This window comes from Petromyzon marinus, chromosome 21 (genome assembly GCF_048934315.1).
Source record: "Petromyzon marinus isolate PM22_M1 ecotype Great Lakes invasive population chromosome 21, UKy_Petmar_22M1.pri1.0, whole genome shotgun sequence".
Classification (NCBI taxonomy): domain Eukaryota; kingdom Metazoa; phylum Chordata; class Hyperoartia; order Petromyzontiformes; family Petromyzontidae; genus Petromyzon; species Petromyzon marinus.
In genome coordinates, this window is record NC_133687.1 from 9,143,376 (window position 1) to 9,161,166 (window position 17,791).

The following is a 17,791-nucleotide window of genomic DNA, read 5'->3' on the forward strand; positions in this document are numbered from 1 at the left end:
AGTACGGAACTAGAGTCCTCGTGTGACCATCAACTCCATTGAGAACCCACTTGAATCACAGCCGGCATTACCCTGGACTCGAACACAAGATCTCAGTGGTGCAGGCTTGGCGCTCTGACCTCTCTCTCTCTCTGCAACCCGATCAATTTCGGGGATCCGTGTGACATGAATTCACGATGGTTTTTTTTTAAACAAATTCCATCCAGAATAAAAAATATAATTAAACGGGCCATCAGCGGTGACTGGGTGGCTCAGAGGTCAGAGGTCAGTGCACTGAGCTGGTAGCCCTGAAACCCTGGGTTCAAATTCAAGCAGTCACCTGAAATCAAACTTGGTTCTCGAGTGTAGTGAGTTGAGAGCCTCAGACCTGGCCACCAATGATTGCTTGGAAAAAAATGCAACGAGTTTTTGTACATTATTTGGTAAAATTCAGCTTCTAATTATTAAAATATATATCGTTTTGACTGGCATGAGACGAACATGACACTCATATGGCAGACCGGGTGGGAAAGTGCTGTGGACCAAGTGCTGTGGACCAGGTGTAACTAGAAGTCATCTCAGAGGTGGCTCTGTGATATCTATTTCCGTGGGCCATTCTCTAAAACGAAGAGTCACACCACTGTGTGAGAATTCCGAATGTTATTTGTCTCTTCACGTGACGGCGATGGAACATTTGGGACAAAATTATCGAGGGCGGAAAATATATCTAACCATGTATGTATTCCTGTTCGCCTGTCGTCACATTGACGACAGGCGCGGAAAAAAAGCCTGTGAATGTATTCACTGGTTTACACACACACACATACACACTCACTCCCTCCACACATCCCATCTCCATTCTTCCCTCTATCGCCTCTCCTCTCACCACCCAACCCTCCCTCCCTCTGCACTCCCTCCTGTGTCTCCCTCTCCCCGTGTCTCTCACTCCTGCGCGTGAATTGTTACCGAGCGCATCTCGTCTTCACGGTAAGCTGTCTGATATTTATTTACCATTTCACCACCATTAGCAGCAGTGTCATCATCATCAGCAACGGCAGCAGCATCAGCAGCCTTACCACTGAACTACCGTTACTGCTGCTGCAATATTTTTGCGCCTGCACGAATGTCTACGTATTTTCTTCGCATTGTCCTGATGCAACAGTGCCTTTGATGTGAGCGGTACACGTGTAGGTACAATGCAACGGAGGTTTGCGTGTGCGCGTGACAGTGCGGCGACTTAGCCTAAAAATTTAGTACCCGGTGCGTAAATGCTGACCACCGGAGAGACAAAGGCGGCCGGGCGTGGTGCTTTGCCACCCACCCCCTCGTGCGCCGTGCCGGCCTTTGTAGGTGCTCGCTTGCTGCACTTGCCCCCAGCAGCCTGAGTAGGTTATACGGGGGATCTTTGTAACCGTGCGCGTGTGAGTGGGGGGGGGGCAGTACCGTAGTGGTTAGCGGACTGCGCCGCGAACCCGGAAACCCGAGTAGGATTACCGCTCAAATCAGAGGTGGTTAGCTGAACCGGTTTTGGGCCGCTCAAATCAGAGGTGGTTAGCTGAACCGGTTTTGGGCCGCTCAAATCAGAGGTGGTTAGCCGAACCGGTTTGGGGCCGCTCAAATCAGAGGTGGTTAGCTGAACCGGTTTTGGGCCACCTCTAGGTAAGCTCAGACTTAAATGAGCACCTGTTGCGGTGTGTATTGAACTGGGGGGGGGGGGGGAGGTTTCCGAGGGAGACAAAGGCGGCTGCTAGGTCCAAGCGTGGTGCGAGCTACCCGTCATCCCGTGTATCAGCCGTAATAGGTGCTCGCTAACAGCACTTGCCCCAACAGCGCGTGGAGGTTACACGGGGGAATCTCTGTATATATCTTTCCACGTGTATGAGGGGGGGGGGAAGGAGGAGAATGGTACATTTCTGCAAATTGGCAGTCTATAGTTCGCATTGGTAAGCGCTTTGAAATGACACGCGCGCGTTTGTATTAAATCTATGTAAACACAGCACGTGTTTACATATATACCCGTTATGTATATTGCACCGGCATAATATATTCATGGGCAAGCGACGTGCAAAAAAAATGCACTGTGCATTCTATACACATGGCTATATGAGTGTGTGCATAATTGTACATTCGTGTGTGTGTGGGTGTGCGTGATTGTGTGCTTGTGTCTGTCTGTGTGGTTCTCTGTGTAGGGGAGCGGTGGCGCAGTGGTTAGCGGTGCACTGCGAACCCGGCCACCCGAGTTCCATTCCCACTCACGGTCACCAACACCGGTGACGATTATTTGAACCAGCCAGACGTGGTGCTGTCCACCCACCCCCAAACGTGTGCCGTGCAAGCCTTGCACAGGTGCTAGTCGCGAAACAGGCTATGCGGGGGGATCTTTGTCCCCCGTGTTGCGATTGCGCCGCCGTGAATTCTCTCCACGTGTGAATGGGTTTTGTGTTCTGGCAACCGACCGTGGCAGGCTCATCGCGAGGCGCGTAGGCGTGAGCGATTGGTGGCCGCTTGCGCGCACGGTTCGCAGAGGTGTCGTGCCCTGTGTGGCGCGCGCGCGCGTGTCCTTCTAACGAACATCGATCTCCGTAAGTGTGCGCGGCGCATGTGTGCGTGTTGATGTAACAGTCTGTTGAAGGCTATTACGGAGGATCTTTGTCTTTGTTTTTTTTTGTGTTGTGTGGTGTGTGTGTGTATGTGTGTGATGCTGACCGCATGCACCCGCGTCGTGTGCCTTGCCGGCCTTCGTAGGTGCTACTCGCTAACAGCACTTGCCCCGTGAGTCTGTTGAAGGCTACACGGGGGATCTGTGTCGTTTTGTCTCTGTGTAACTCTTCGAGTACGAACCCTGCCTGCTGTTGCGCATTGTGTGCGCGTGAGTGCGCGTACGGAGTGCAAACAGAAGTGCGTCCAGCAGATGCTCGGTTGTATCCCGCCACCTGTGTTTGTGCTGGTTACAGAGTGTGCATCAGTGCATCATGTAGTCAAGTGCACAGCACATTCAGGGGTATAGCTAACCCCGCTGACTCTGTAGCAGGGACGTGCGGCCAGGGGAGGCAGGGGAGACAGAGCCTCAGCTGTCATACTCCAATGAAAATAGCTGTTACGAAAAGCAAAAAAATTTAAATAAAATAAATATTAAGATTTTTCCACTGATCTGTGTTATAAATGTAATTTCTGTACGATTCCAATAATTTTTATCGTCAGAATCGCCAAATTTGCAGAGCTCCGCTGCAAATACAGGACGAGACGAGAGGTGAGGCAGCGACGAGCTCAGCCTCTCCTCTGATTGCGCAACCCTTCAGTAGCTGGATGGAGCGCGGGCAATAAGCGCGTGCCTGTTACTATCTCAGAATGTCACCAATGTAATGTTTGTAGACCTCTTCATTTCATGTCCTCGCCTTCCATACTCCAGGTAACTTATGTCACGTATGTGTATAGAGATATTTAGGCTCGCTGGTCTCGTCATGAAACTGCAATGAAAAAGCACCGGGGGAGGCAGCTATCACATCTGCCTCACTGAGGTGGACGTGTCTAACACGCCCCCCTCAGTGAGGACACGCCCCATCCGTGAGGCCACGCCCCCCTCAGTGTGTGAATCTTGCTCTGACACTAGCCAGTGCCTCCCCAGCCGTTGACCTCACCGCAGGTCACTGATCTGTAGCGCTGGGGTGCACGCGCACCCTTGGGATGCGAGACACGGCCAGATTGTTTTGGAAGGTAATCATCGAAAAGACAAATTAAGCACGGACACGTAAGTACGACTAATTCGTTTCATCAAACCTTTATGTATTCATCAGCATTACCAGCTTGTTTGCCTGTCCTAGGACGGAAGCTGTAATATTTACGAAAAAATTGAGCAGAGTACTAATTGTATCTTGTGTAAATTTAATGGCAGTGAATCTTGCACGGAAGTATGTCGTCAAGCACTTCACTGCAGTTCACTGTAGCACTGTATTAATGGCAGTGATTATTGCACCAAAAATATCACGAAACACCTCACTTCCTCACTTCATGTCACTGTAGCACTGTAGATAACTGACCTTCAATTTGTTCAAATTAACTGCTCTGAAACTTTATTCTCTTCTGCTTTCGGTCGCTGGGGTTGAAATAAATCTTAATTCGATCCAATATCCGGAAAATCACCGATACATGTATATTTTACCGTAATGTAGAAGCATAAATTAGACTTACCTTTTGTCTCAAGTGCTGAATAAATAAATAAAGACACCAAATCCACTTTGTTGCTGCGTAGACTTATTTATTAGATTCACTTTCAATAAAGAAACGTCAAACTAAAAGCGAGTTTGCGAAAAAAACAATTTATTTTCTCTCCACCTTCTTCTGCGTGAGTGTAAAAATCCACCCGCTCATGAATATTAATGACGGGGGGGGTGCGGCATGTGGAGTGTGACGTCACGCGCTCATGAATATTAATGACGGGGTGGGTGCGACATGTGGAGAGTGACGTCACGCGCTCATGAATATTAATGACGGGGTGGGTGCGGCATGTGGAGAGTGACGTCACGCGCGTTACACACAGACACATTTTCTGGGTTCTTTCGGTAAAGTCACGTAGAATGGGAATAAAAAAAAATAACAGAATAAAATTCTCACGACGTTTCGGCCACAACACAACTAGCCTTCCTCAGCCACAACTTGTGTTGTGACCGAAACGTCGTGAGAATTTTATTGTTATTATTATTTTTATTATTATTTTATTCCCATTCTACGTGACTTTACCGAAATAACCCAGGAGATGAATCCCTGCAGTCACAAAAGCTTTAAATCGAAATCAGACATACATTCTTGGCTCATTATAGTAGCAATATATTTGATATGAGAACCAAAAGGGTGCAAGGCTGCAGTAAAGGTTAAGAGCCACTACACTACACTATACACTAAACTATACACTAAACTATACACTACACTATACACTACTATACACTACACTATACACTACACTATACACTACACTATACAATACACTATATACTACACTATACACTATACACTACTATACACTACACTATACACTACACTATACACTACACTATACACTACACTATATACTACACTATACACTACACTATACTATACAATACACTACACTATACACTACACTATACAATACACTATATACTACACTATACACTACACTATACTATACAATACACTACACTATACACTACATTATACACTACACTATACACTACACTATACACTACACTATATACTACACTATACACTACACTATACACTACACTATACACTACACTATACACTACACTATACACTACACTATAGACTACACTACTATACACTACACTACTATACACTACACTATACGCTACACTATACACTACACTATACACTACACTATACACTACACTATACACTACTATACACTACACTATACACTACACTATACACTACACTACACACTACACTACTATACACTACACTATACACTACACTAGTATACACTACACTTCTATACACTGCACTATACACTACACTACTATACACTACACTATACACTACACTATACACTACACTATACACTACACTACTATACACTACACTACTATACACTACACTACTATACACTACACTATACACTACACTATACACTGCACTATACACTACACTACTGTACACTACACTATACACTACACTACTATACACTACACTATACACTACACTATACACTACACTACTATACACTACACTTCTATACACTGCACTATACACTACACTACTATACACTACACTATACACTACACTACACACTACACTACTATACACTACACTAGACACTACACTATACACTACACTATACACTACACTATACACTACATTTTACAGCACGCTATCCACTAAACCAGTGGTTCTTAACCTGGGATGCACGCATGCCCTGGGGGGTGCGAGATGCCCTTTCTGGGGGTGCGAGACACGGCCAGATTTATTTTGGAAGGTAAATCATCGAAAACATAAATTAAGCACGGACACGTAAGTACGACTACTTTGTTTCATCAAACCCCTACGTATTTATTCACATTGCACACATTTTCTTTACGAGTGAGATCCTAAAGGGTTGCAGGCCGCAGTAAAGGTTAAGAAGCAGTACTCTAGAGCGAGAGGGCACGGTCATTAAAGTCAGGGTCCTATACGGTGGAGTGAGAGGACAATAATTGGTAAAGGTTCAGCCCATGCATTTGCTTATTCAATCTTGATTTGAAGCTTTCGTGACTGCAGGAATCCATACTCTTTGGTTCTTTCGGTAAAGTCACGTAGGTAGAAAAATAATAGATCTTTCCCACCTGATGATGGACGCTTGTGTTGCGCCCGAGCCGTCGTGATTTATTTAATTTTAACCAAAGAGTACGCTTATTCAAACTCTCTCTTTCCCTATCTCTCTCTCTCTCTCCTGGCATGGAAGGGTCACTCCGTGGTTTCTTGGTCAACTCTTCCCCACTTGGGAGGACCCCGCGCTCCACCCCACCGCACCGCACACAATCTCACCTGCCCATCATTGACACAGTGAAATTAAATCCAGGTGCTCGATACGCAGTGGTGTGAGTGTGCGCCGTTTTAAATACGGGGTGCTTTTTTTATTTAACCGTTAGGGCCATCACTGAGATCAGTCACCTAAATGCCGTGTCCTTTATTTTCCTATCTGCTTCTTTCGTATGGCTGATGTTGGTGTAGATTGTAGAGCAACAACCACAATTTCACATTCAGGTGGTCAAGCCGGATAATAACTGCCTCAGGAGCAGCGGGGTAGTCTCGCTGAGATGTCTCCTTCGTATTTGGTGGATCGAGGCATTGCGTCGGTATACGTTGTACGGTCTGTTCTGGACGAACACAGCCGCACACCACTCCTGGAGAGTTTTTTTTATTTATTTCCATTTGTGCATCAGGTATTCCGCATCCGCTGCTGACACGGTGTGTGCAGCGGATGCGATTTAGGGTGGACCGTGAGCTTCCGTGGAAGATCAAACACCCAGGGATCTCCTGCGTTGGGCCTTTCAACCATGAGAGCGACACTGAGACCCATCATCTAGCCGACGAGGAAGACGCCAGTTAATCTGCAGTGGCACAGTGACTGCCGCACATTCCTAATGACAAAGTTTTTTTTTACTGTGGCAACTGGCGCGCTTCCCCAACTTTCACCGACCGGCAACCTACCGGTGTGGTGAAGGTTGGTCAAATACGCCTCACGGTTCACGCTTAAAGGCGTGTGGTGAGGAGGGCTCTCAGCGAGCAGTGGGTTGACAAATGATGGGGCCACCTCGTTGAGCTATCATTTGTGGTCAAGATGCTTCTGAAAAACGAGTTAATACCTCGGTGGGCTTTGCCTGGTGGGATAGGGATGATTTAGTTTCATTCGTATGTGTTTGGGTGACTTGACAAAAGTGGACAATTGCTAATTGGACTCATCGCTCGGGCATTACGAGTCTTACAGTGAGGGAAACAAGTATTTGATCCCCTGCTGATTTTGTACGTTTGCCCACTGACAAAGAAATGATCAGTCTATAATTTTAATGGTAGGTTTATTTTAATAGTGAGAAACAGAATAACAACAAAAAAATCCAGAAAAACGCATGTCAAAAATGTTATAAATTGATTTGCATTTTAATGAGGGAAATAAGTATTTGACCCCTCTGCAAAACATCACTTAGTACTTGGTGGCAAAACCCTTGTTGGCAATCACAGAGGTCAGGCGTTTCTTGTAGTTGGCCACCAGGTTTGCACACATCTCAGGAGGGATTTGACCAACTCCTCTTTGCAGATCTTCTCCAAGTCACTAAGGTTTCGAGGCTGACGTTTGGCAACTCGAACCTTCAGCTCCCTCCACAGATTTTTTATGGAATTAAGGTCTGGAGACTGGCTAGGCCACTCCAGGACCTTAATGTGCTTCTTCTTGAGCCACTCCTTTGTTGCCTTGGCCGTGTGTTTTGGGTCATTGTCATGCTGGAATACCCATCCACGACCCATTTTCAATGCCCTGGCTGAGGAAAGGAGGTTCTCACCCAAGATTTGACGGTACATGGCCCCGTCCATCGTCTCTTTGATGCGGTGAAGTTGTCCTGTCACCTTAGCAGAAAAACACCCCCAAAGCATAATGTTTCCACCTCCATGTTTGACGTGGTCGATGGTGTTCTTAGGGTCATAGGCAGCATTCCTCCTCCTCCAAACACGGCGAGTTGAGTTGATGCCAAAGAGCTCCATTTTGGTCTCATCTGACCACAACACTTTCACCCAATTGTCCTCTGAATCATTCAAATGTTCATTGGCAAACTTCAGACGGGCATGTATATGTGCTTTCTTGAGCAGGGGGACCTTGCGGGCGCTGCAGGATTTCAGTCCTTCACGGCGTAGTGTGTTACCAATTGTTTTCTTGGTGACTATGGTCCCAGCTGCCTTGAGATCATTGACAAGATCCTCCCGTGTAGTTCTGGGCTGATTCCTCACCATTCTCATGATCATTGCAACTCCACGAGGTGAGATCTTGCATGGAGCCCCAGGTCGAGTGAGATTGACTTTTCTTTTGTGTTTCTTGCATTTGCGAATAATTGCACCAACTGTTGTCACCTTCTCACCAAGCTGCTTGGCAATGGTCTTGTAGCCCATTACAGTCTTGTGTAGGTCTACAATCTTGTCCCTGACATCCTTGGAGTGCTCTTTGGTCTTGGCCGTGGTGGAGAGTTTGGAATCTGATTGATTGATTGCTTCTGTGGACAGGTGTCTTTTATACAGGTAACAAGCTCCTAATCTCAGCTCGTTACCTGTTTAAAAGACACCTGGGAGCCAGACATCTTTCTGATTGAGAGGGGTCAAATGTTTATTTCCCTCATTAAAATGCAAATCAATTTATAACATATTTGACATGCGTTTTTCTGGATTATGTTGATGTTATTCTGTCTCTCACTGTTCAAATAAACCTACCATTAAAATTATAGACTGATAATTTCTTTTCAGTGGGCAAACGTAAAAATTCAGCAGGGGATCAAATACTTTTTTCCCTCACTGTAAGTGGCATTAGACGCATGTGCCGTACCCCATTTCAAAACGCATGAATAATACTAGAAATATGAGGTTGTGCTCTTAATCCTCTTACACTGCTGCATTGCCGAATGGTAAAAAAAGCCTTCATGTTTCATAGAAATTTAATTATTTTTTTGTTCCGTCTCTCTCCAAAAATTCTGACCCTGCATTATTTATGGAAATATTTCCTATTCGTATTTTACATTTGCCACCCAGGGGTTTGCGTTATTGGCTTTTTAACCGGTGGCGAGATGTTAACAACCTCGCCTGGTATGCAGGAGGTCGTGGGTTCGATCCCCACCTTGACGCCTGCTGCTGTATATTTAGAGTTTCAGTGTCTCTCTCCCCGTGGTCGCGTGGATTTTTCGCTGGATCCTCAGGTTTTCCCCTCAACATGCATTCAAAATATTTGGCTGCAATACATTTCCACATAATGATAAGTCCCACTTCGTTGAGGTATCATTTGTGATAGCCAGGTCGCTTCTGAAAAAGAGCAATACAGCTCAGTGGTCTTTACCTGGCAAAATAAAAAAATAACATTGTTTAGTTTGTCAAGATAAAAGTTTTATCTGGAATTATATTTTTTACAAAAGGGAATGAAAATCACACAGAGTTGGGAAATCCGATTGTTTAAGTCTGGTAATCGATTATTCTATCGATCATCAATTCGATCACCTGGCGAATCCACTAATGAAAATGTATTGAAAAAAGTGTCTCTGTTCTCCCGTGTGCCACTGGACGGGAGGTGAATAGTGTGGCTAGGTGACGTCACTGGCATCATCAGCCGCTGGGGCGAGGCTTAATTGTGGATGGGGTTTCCCGCCTTCGGCAGGTGCAATGTATTTAAATGGACCCCGAGTCATCAACAACAACGGAAGCGGTCGATTATACATTGAAAAAAAATAGATTTAAAAAACGAATACTCAACTGCAATAATTGTCGCAGCCCTCATTTATCACGTGTGCACCGAATTGCTTTTGTAACATGGCTCTGCCATTGCAATATAATTTAAATGGGTTCTCACCTGGTTTCTAACACGACGCATTTGACTGATTATGCACGTGCAGCCCTTTTGCTGGATTTGAACTTCCCACTCGAGGAGAAGGAAGAGGGGGGGGGGTTATTTGACCATACTTCACCACGGTTGGTAACAGGAGACCTATTTTCGTTATTACATCACAAAACCCTCGCTGTGATGTGTACCAATCCACCAACAGGACTTGCGCGCGAGCTCATTTCATCTGCTCCATCTCCTCGAGCGCGTTCAACCCCCTGGCTCTCAGTTCATTGTTAATCATTGGAACCATCGGTCATTATAAAAAAAAAACGTACATTTCATAGGACACTGCAGTCGGTAAAAAAATATATAATATGGAGTAAAACTTCACACGTGAGTATATTTCCGCAGCCAATATTTATGATGAGTAAATTGATTTCTGGCCTAACTATAAATTAAAATCAATTGCTAATCAAAATACGGTATAATTATTACCGCATGTATATATATAAAAAACCCATAACAAACTCACGAACTGTGTGGTTGCTGTGCCGCCTGTCTGCCTATCACTCAGCGACAGCCATCCGTTTATTTTTTGTTATTTTTAAACGACAATTAAATCAACCTCTTACACATTTTTTTTGTTACATACAGCGCAACGTCGACGTTGCCCATATCCGGGCTACTGATCGAGGTGTATCGGCGGATACGCGAGAATGCTCCCGCGATAAGTGAACGTCTCAAGAGTGAATGGTAGTTTCCACCAACGCAGAATTTATATGTCTGGGCGTGGTGCGGTCAATTTGGTCACGGCGTTCATTTGACCGTTCGGTTTTAGTGAGCTTGTTGTACCCGTGCCGACGATCGGAATATTTATTTTGTGCCGGAGGAATCCGATGAGCTATCAAACTCTTTTTCACATATGTCCAGTGTGTGCGTGGTAAGAACGTTACAACAACAAACAATACAAAAAATGTAATAGTAGTGCAAAGTACAATAAAGGTAAAAACCAATCAGCCAAACGCACACTAATACAACTAAACCATACCCATCCTATTCTTAGCTCTTTCGGTAAAGTCACGTTGAATGGTGACTTTACCGAAAGAGCTAAGAATATGAATTACTGCAGTCACGAAAGCTTTAAATCAAAATTCATACCCATCCTACCAGGAAAATCCCACTTAGGTATTAACTTGTTGTTCAGAAGCAACCCGGCGACAAATGATAGCTCAAGTCAGTGGCCCATCATTTTTTTTGTAATAGCACCACGATAATCTAAATCATCTCAATGTATGTTTCTAAATGTTGAGGCTAAAAAAAATCGGATAGCCAGAACACTCAGCGTGAGTGCAGCATCCCGTCTTAGCAACGGGAACTTAATAGGGCCAACGAATTTAAAATTAGGGGTTTGTTCTATTTTTTAAACATTTTATTTCCAGATCCAATCTGCTCAGTGCGTGAATAATGTGATGAGCGTGGCCATCACCTACCCATGTGTTAACAAGCACACAGAACACACACAGACAAAGATCTCCCGTATAGCCTGCAACAGACTATTGGGGCAAGTGCTGATAGCGAGCAGCACCTATGAAGGCCGGCACGGCACACGAGGGGGTGGGTGGCCAGCACCACGCCCGGCCGCCTTTGTCTCCCTAGTGGCGATGTTTACGCACCGCACCAGGTACTCATTTGAGGCTGAATCGACCTAGGGGAGGCCCAGGACCGGTTCAGACCATCGTCACTTGGTGTTAGCCATGAGCGGGAATCGAACTCGGGTCGCCAGGTTCGTAGCGCAAGCATAGCGCTAACCGCTACACTATCGCTCCCCCCCCCCCCCACACACACTCACACACACACTCTCACACACCCTCACAACAACAACAACAACCGCCATTCGCCACTAAGTGGCGGTGACGTCACCACGACGCTTGTGCCAGGCTATGTGCACCGTGAGGCCACGTGAAGTGTCGAACGCCCGCTGGCAGGAGGTCACTGGGCAGACCCAGGTGCCACGGGTCGACTGACTGAGATGACTGGCTGATGCACCACCTGTGCCCCCTGCTGTGCCAACCTGCTGTGCTTTAGCCACCCGGCGCTCCGCTCGTTGTTGTGAGCGTCGCTCCTCCGCCCTCCGTTGTTGTTGGAGGGCGACTGCCTCCAACTGCCCAGTAGCGTCCTTCACGAGCCTCCTCCACAGAGGCCGATCTTGACACCGCTGGTACCGGTCATCGGCAAGTCCACTCAGCTCCACGTCCTCCTGTACCACATCATTCCATCTCTTCTCTAGCCCGTGCCGCGCCCGCGTAGCCCCCTCAATCCGGCCAAACAAAAGCTGTTTCGGCATGCGGTGGCTGGGCATGCGGGCTACATGACCCAGCCATCGCAGCCTTGCCTGCCGGAGGAGCTCACCGATGGGACCCTGCCCAGATCTTTCAAGGATTTGTGAGCTCCTCACACAATCCAGTCTGGTTAAACCCAGGATGGATCGTAGGCAGGCCAGCCTAAATATTTCTAACCGGCGAAGATGTTCCATTAGGGGGTCCACGTTTCGCAAGCGTAGAGAAGGGAGGGAATGACCATGGCCGAGAAGACCTGACGCTTAGTGTGGAGCGACAGACCAGGTAGCTTCCACACAGCGTTACGCAACCGATGAAAAGATATTGCCGCTCGACTGATTCGGAGTGAGACCTCTGCTGTTAAACTGGAGCTAGTCATAAGCACACTGCCCAGGTATGGGAAACTCTCCACTCTCTCCACAACTGCCCCATCACCGATTGGGAGTTGTGGAGAGAGTGGAGTGTCCGATGGTACAAAATACCCAGGCTAGGTGCTTAGTTTTGGTGGGGCTGATGGTAAGGCCCCACCTCTTAGTGGCACGCTCCAGTCTCAGCAGCAGCGTCTCCAACTCCTCCTCTGACTGAGCAGCTATTACCAAATCATCAGCATACATAACGTGGTTGAGCAATATGGAGCCATCCCTTGACCGCACCCGGGCATCGATTAGCCTCCCATTATATCTGTACCATATGGAGATTCCCCCGGTACAGCTATTGAAGGCTTCACACACACACAGGTACACACACACAGGTACACACACAGGTACACACAGGTACACACACAGGTACACACACACACAGGTACACACACAGGTACACACAAAGATAAAGATCCCCCATATAGCCTTTGCAGACTGTAGGGGCAAGCGCTGTTAGCGAGCACCTATGTGTGCATCTGTGTGTCTGTGTGCGTCTGTGTGTCTGTCTGTGTGTGTCTGTTTGTGTGTCTGTCTGTGTGTGTCTGTTTGTGTGTCTGTGTGTGCGTCTGTGTGTGTCTGTGTGTCTGTCTCTGTGTATCTGTGTGTCTGTGTGTGTGTCTGTCTGTGTGTGTCTGTGTGTGTATCTGTGTGTCTGTGTGTGTGTATGTGTCTGTTTGTGTGTCTGTGTGTGTCTGTGTGTGTGTATCTGTCTGTGTGTATGTGTCTGTGTGTGTGTCTGTGTGTTTGTATGTGTGTGTGTGTCTGTGTGTGTCTGTGTGTGTGTGTCTGTATCTGTCTGTGTGTGTATCTGCGTGTCTGTGTGTGTATCTGTCTGTGTGTGTGCGCGCGCTTGTTTGTTTCCATGGCGACCAGCAATGTGGCGTGGGAGACGGCAGCCAGAGCGTTGCTGTGGAAAATTACCTCTGTATGGTCCTAACCGTGGGGGTTATCGTTGATTGATTCCGACCACCGAGGTTGCAATTTTCAATTAAACACTTTAGTGGTTGGTGGTGCTTGTGGTGGTGGTGGTGATGATGGATTTGTGCGGTGGTCCATCGCCACTTAGAGTGTGACACACACACAGAGTGTGACACACACACAGAGTGTGACACACACACAGAATGTGACACACACAGAGTGTGACACACACACACACACAGAGTGTGACACACACACAGAGTGTGACACACACACATACACAGAGTGTGACACACAGAGAGTGTGACACACACACACACCAGTGTGTGTGTTCTAAGCGGCTAGTGTCTGTGTGTCACACACGCTGTGTGAGTGGGGAGCGGTGGTGCAGCGGTTACCGCTACGCTGCGCTACGAACCCGGCGACCTGAGTTCGATTCCCGCTCACGGCCAACACCGGTGACGATTATCTGAACCGGTCTTGGGCATCTCCTAGATCGACTCAGCCTCAAATGAGTACCTGGTGCAGTGTGTAAACATTGCCACTGGGGAGACAAAGGCGGTCGGGCGTGGTGCTGGCCACCCACCCCCTCGTGTGCTGTGCCGGCCTTCATAGGTGCTGCTCGCTAACAGCACTTGCCCCTACAGTCTGTTAAGGCTTTACGGGGGATCTTTGTATCTTTGTGAGTGGGGAGTGGTGGTGCAGCGGTTAGCGCTACGCTGCGCTACGAACCCGGCCACCCGAGTTGGATTCCTGCTCACGGCCAACGCCGCCAGTGACGATCATCCGAATCGGCCCTGAACCTCCCCTAGGTCGACTCAGCATCAAATGAGTACCTGGTGCGGTGTGTAAAAACATCGCCACTGGGGAGACAAAGGCGTCCGGGCGTGGTGCTGGCCACCACTACCCCCATCGTGTGCCGTGCCGGCCTTCATCACGTGCTAACTCGCTAACAGCACTTGCCCCAACATTCTGTAAAGGCTACACGGGGGGGGGGGAAGGGGATCCTTTGCCTTTGGTGTGAACATATGTTCGTGTGTCGACCTGAGAAAGGTGTGCGTGTGTGATGTTACATTGACAAATGTTACTGTGCACTGCGTGGCAATTACACGTCGGAGTGATTACAACCGTGAAGGATACACAAATAATGAGGCTGCAATCAGAGCGATGTGTTTATCGCTCTGCTGTATTACACCCCGTAATACTAATAAAAATAACAACAACAATACTACTACAATTGTGGACAGCCACTTGGCGAGAATATGCGCACAAGCATACGCAATGCAATAATGTGAGACGTGCATTCAACGCCACAACACACAATGTCGAATGCAAATAACGGACTGTACATACACTTCACGACACCGCATCGAAGACAAAGATCCCCCGTGTAGCCTGCCACGGGCTGTTGGGGCAAGTGCTGTTGTTAGCGAGTAGCACCTCATGAAGGCCGGCACTGTGACACACGAGGGTGGTGGTGGTGGTGGTGTGGGCAGAACCACGCCCGGCCGCCTTTGTCTCCCAAGTCGACACACTTCATTTGAGGCTGAGTCGACCTATTTGAGTTGGGCCAAATTAATACTCCACAAAGACAACAACAACAACAACGACACACACACATAAACCGTGTGTACTAAGGCCGTAGCCATGGAGTCAACATTGGGGGGGAGACGAAATCTTCCAGGGTGTCTGGGGGTCCCCCCCCAGAAAAAAAAAAACATCTACATGTGAAAACTAATTTCCTGCCGAAAATATAATAAAAATTCACTAACACATGGGATGTACTTTGTTTTTTTACAATAATATCTAATAGTGTATATTGTATTACATTGCTCTGTTTTTACCTTTTTTACCATTTCTTGTTTCATTGTATGTAATGGCAGAGATTAGGGATTAATAAAGTACAACCATAACCACAATCATAAACCGTAAACAGAAATCTATGCATTAATTTACATGAAGACAAGTCCAGAAATTGTGGCCGAGGTTAAGCAAATTGTTGATTTTATTTAGATAGCATAGCAATTATTTTTTGAAAGCAATATATTTGGGGGGGGGGGGACATTTTGAGCATATTTGAATATTGGGGGGGGGGGGATGTGTCCCCCTCAATATATATTATAATTGCGGCCTTGCCGTGTACTACACCAGACGCAATTCCATGCCACACACACACTGACATGACTAACGCTATCGCACCCTTGAGACAATACAGTTAGAAACATCAAGGGGTACATTTCAGGTTCAAACATGTTGTTGGATTCTTAACGACAATGTCGGACCTTTTATTTCTTTCTTCATGACACGAGTCAATCGCTTTTGTTCGGCTCAGATTGCGTCGATAAAATATTTGTCGCAAATATTTGATTTAACAGAAAACCACCACGAAGGCCAGCTGTGCATGACAAAGTTAGATCGTCGCCTTGAGTCCAATCAAACATCTTTTTTTTTTTAATATCTGCATCGCAATCCTACTCGGTTGACGCACTCATTCCCATTAAAGCCACGCGTTGATTGCTCTATCCATGCTGGGTACTCGGTCCACCAGACATTTGTCTCATTCAACGCTGTGTACCACAACCACCGTCACACTGGAAGTCACTTCACTTTCTCTCTCCGCTTCTACCGTCACCCCCCCCCCCCCCCATCGTCTCTTTCTTCCCGGCTAACTTCTCACAAGTCTTTGTTCAATTCAAGACACCTCCAAATTAGCACGGTTGGCTACGTACGGTGCGAAAGAAGTTCAACATCCAGTACGCGCCGTTAACTCTCTTCCACCTTCAATAGTGATTGTCTGTCGCTTGCCGAATGGCGTGTTTTGGCCCTCCGTGCATGCACGTGTCAGCAGTGCTTAAAAAAACAAAACGACCCATTATTTTGATTGTACTCTTGATTACCGTAAACCTTTACACGTGCGTCCGAGATTGCGGATCTGTCTTCGGCACAAATCATCCGAGGGCTCGCGAGAGGGGATTTTTTTAAGCTACGATCTATTTTGTTGTTGTTGTTAAATCCGTCAGCGGACCGTGTTTCCGGACAGCACGTCGTGGCTGTCAGCGTGGACCAGCTGAAGACCCCCCCCGTCTCCGGGGGGACGCATTAGCATTCGGGACGTTCATGACAGCTCAGAATGAAATAAATATATCAGCCTATTTGTTGGCAGGGAGCTCAAGCACCTTGTAAGTAATGGCGACCTTTTGGGTTTTCCAGAGGCTCGCTGGGAATTTTATTGGGCGGACACGAACACCGTAGCTGGATATTCGTCCCGGCCATATCCCAAAAGATGTTTTTGTGTTATTGTATCTCAATTGTATCCTGATTGTGCTATGTTTGTCACATCGTGAAATGAAGAAACCATTCCGATATCTTGCGCAAAAGTGCAACCGCCACGGAAGTGGATATCACAGAGCTGCCTCTGAGACGCCTTCAAGTGACTTCTGTTCCACACGATAGAGGGAAATTACTTTCCCACCTGCCCCGCCACTAAGTCAAGTTCATCGCATGACAATCAATCGGAAGTTTCATTCTCAGAGCCCAATTGAGAACAGGGCCAAACATTGGCGGGGCTTTTTAACACGTGATCTTTTGGGTGATTGGGTATAACACCAACAACACGCAACATGAAAAGCCGGTATGATCACCGCCGGCTTCTTACTTGGATTCGAACCTAGGTTTTCTGTGGCTCTTTGCCAACTGAGCCCGCCAGTCCCGTCGACTTGCCCGCCTCTTCTTCTTCTTCATCATCTTTCGAAATCTTCAACTGCGCCTTTTGACGTTACGACGCCGACTCTTGGAAATCGGATTAACGGCTCTCATACGAAAAAAGAAACTCCGTTTGTTCCAACGGCCCTTTCATACAAGGCTCTATGATGCCAATTTCTTTTTTTTGCGGTGGTGTGTGGGGGGGGGCGAGGCGATGTTGGCCATTGCCCGGTGCTTGCCTGGCAGGAGGCCCACTCCGCCTAGGAGAAAATAATTGGGTAGATTTGGGGGGCCTGAGATGAGCACGCGTCTAAAAATAATGGCAACAGAGACGTTGGGAGTTGTACAAACATCTGAGAATAATGACGGGTAATAAAGCGAAGGCCTGCTGCTTT

General features: G+C 47.0%; 1 protein-coding gene across 4 annotated transcripts in view; it reads left to right on the forward strand.

Moving 5' to 3' along the window:
* Window positions 1-649: 649 nt before the first annotated feature.
* Window positions 650-17,791, forward strand: part of LOC116944466 (complexin-1-like) — a 93,596-nt gene continuing 76,454 nt past the window's right edge. The window contains exons 1-2 of one of the 4 annotated variants that reach the window (XM_076068531.1): window positions 664-966; window positions 2,169-2,325. The gene's annotated coding sequence lies outside the window, so the exon portion shown is untranslated. Of the gene's footprint in view, window positions 967-2,168; window positions 2,326-2,345; window positions 2,562-17,791 lie in introns of those variants that run through there. The other 3 variants (XM_032958098.2, XM_032958097.2, XM_032958100.2) reach the window with 3 other exon arrangements.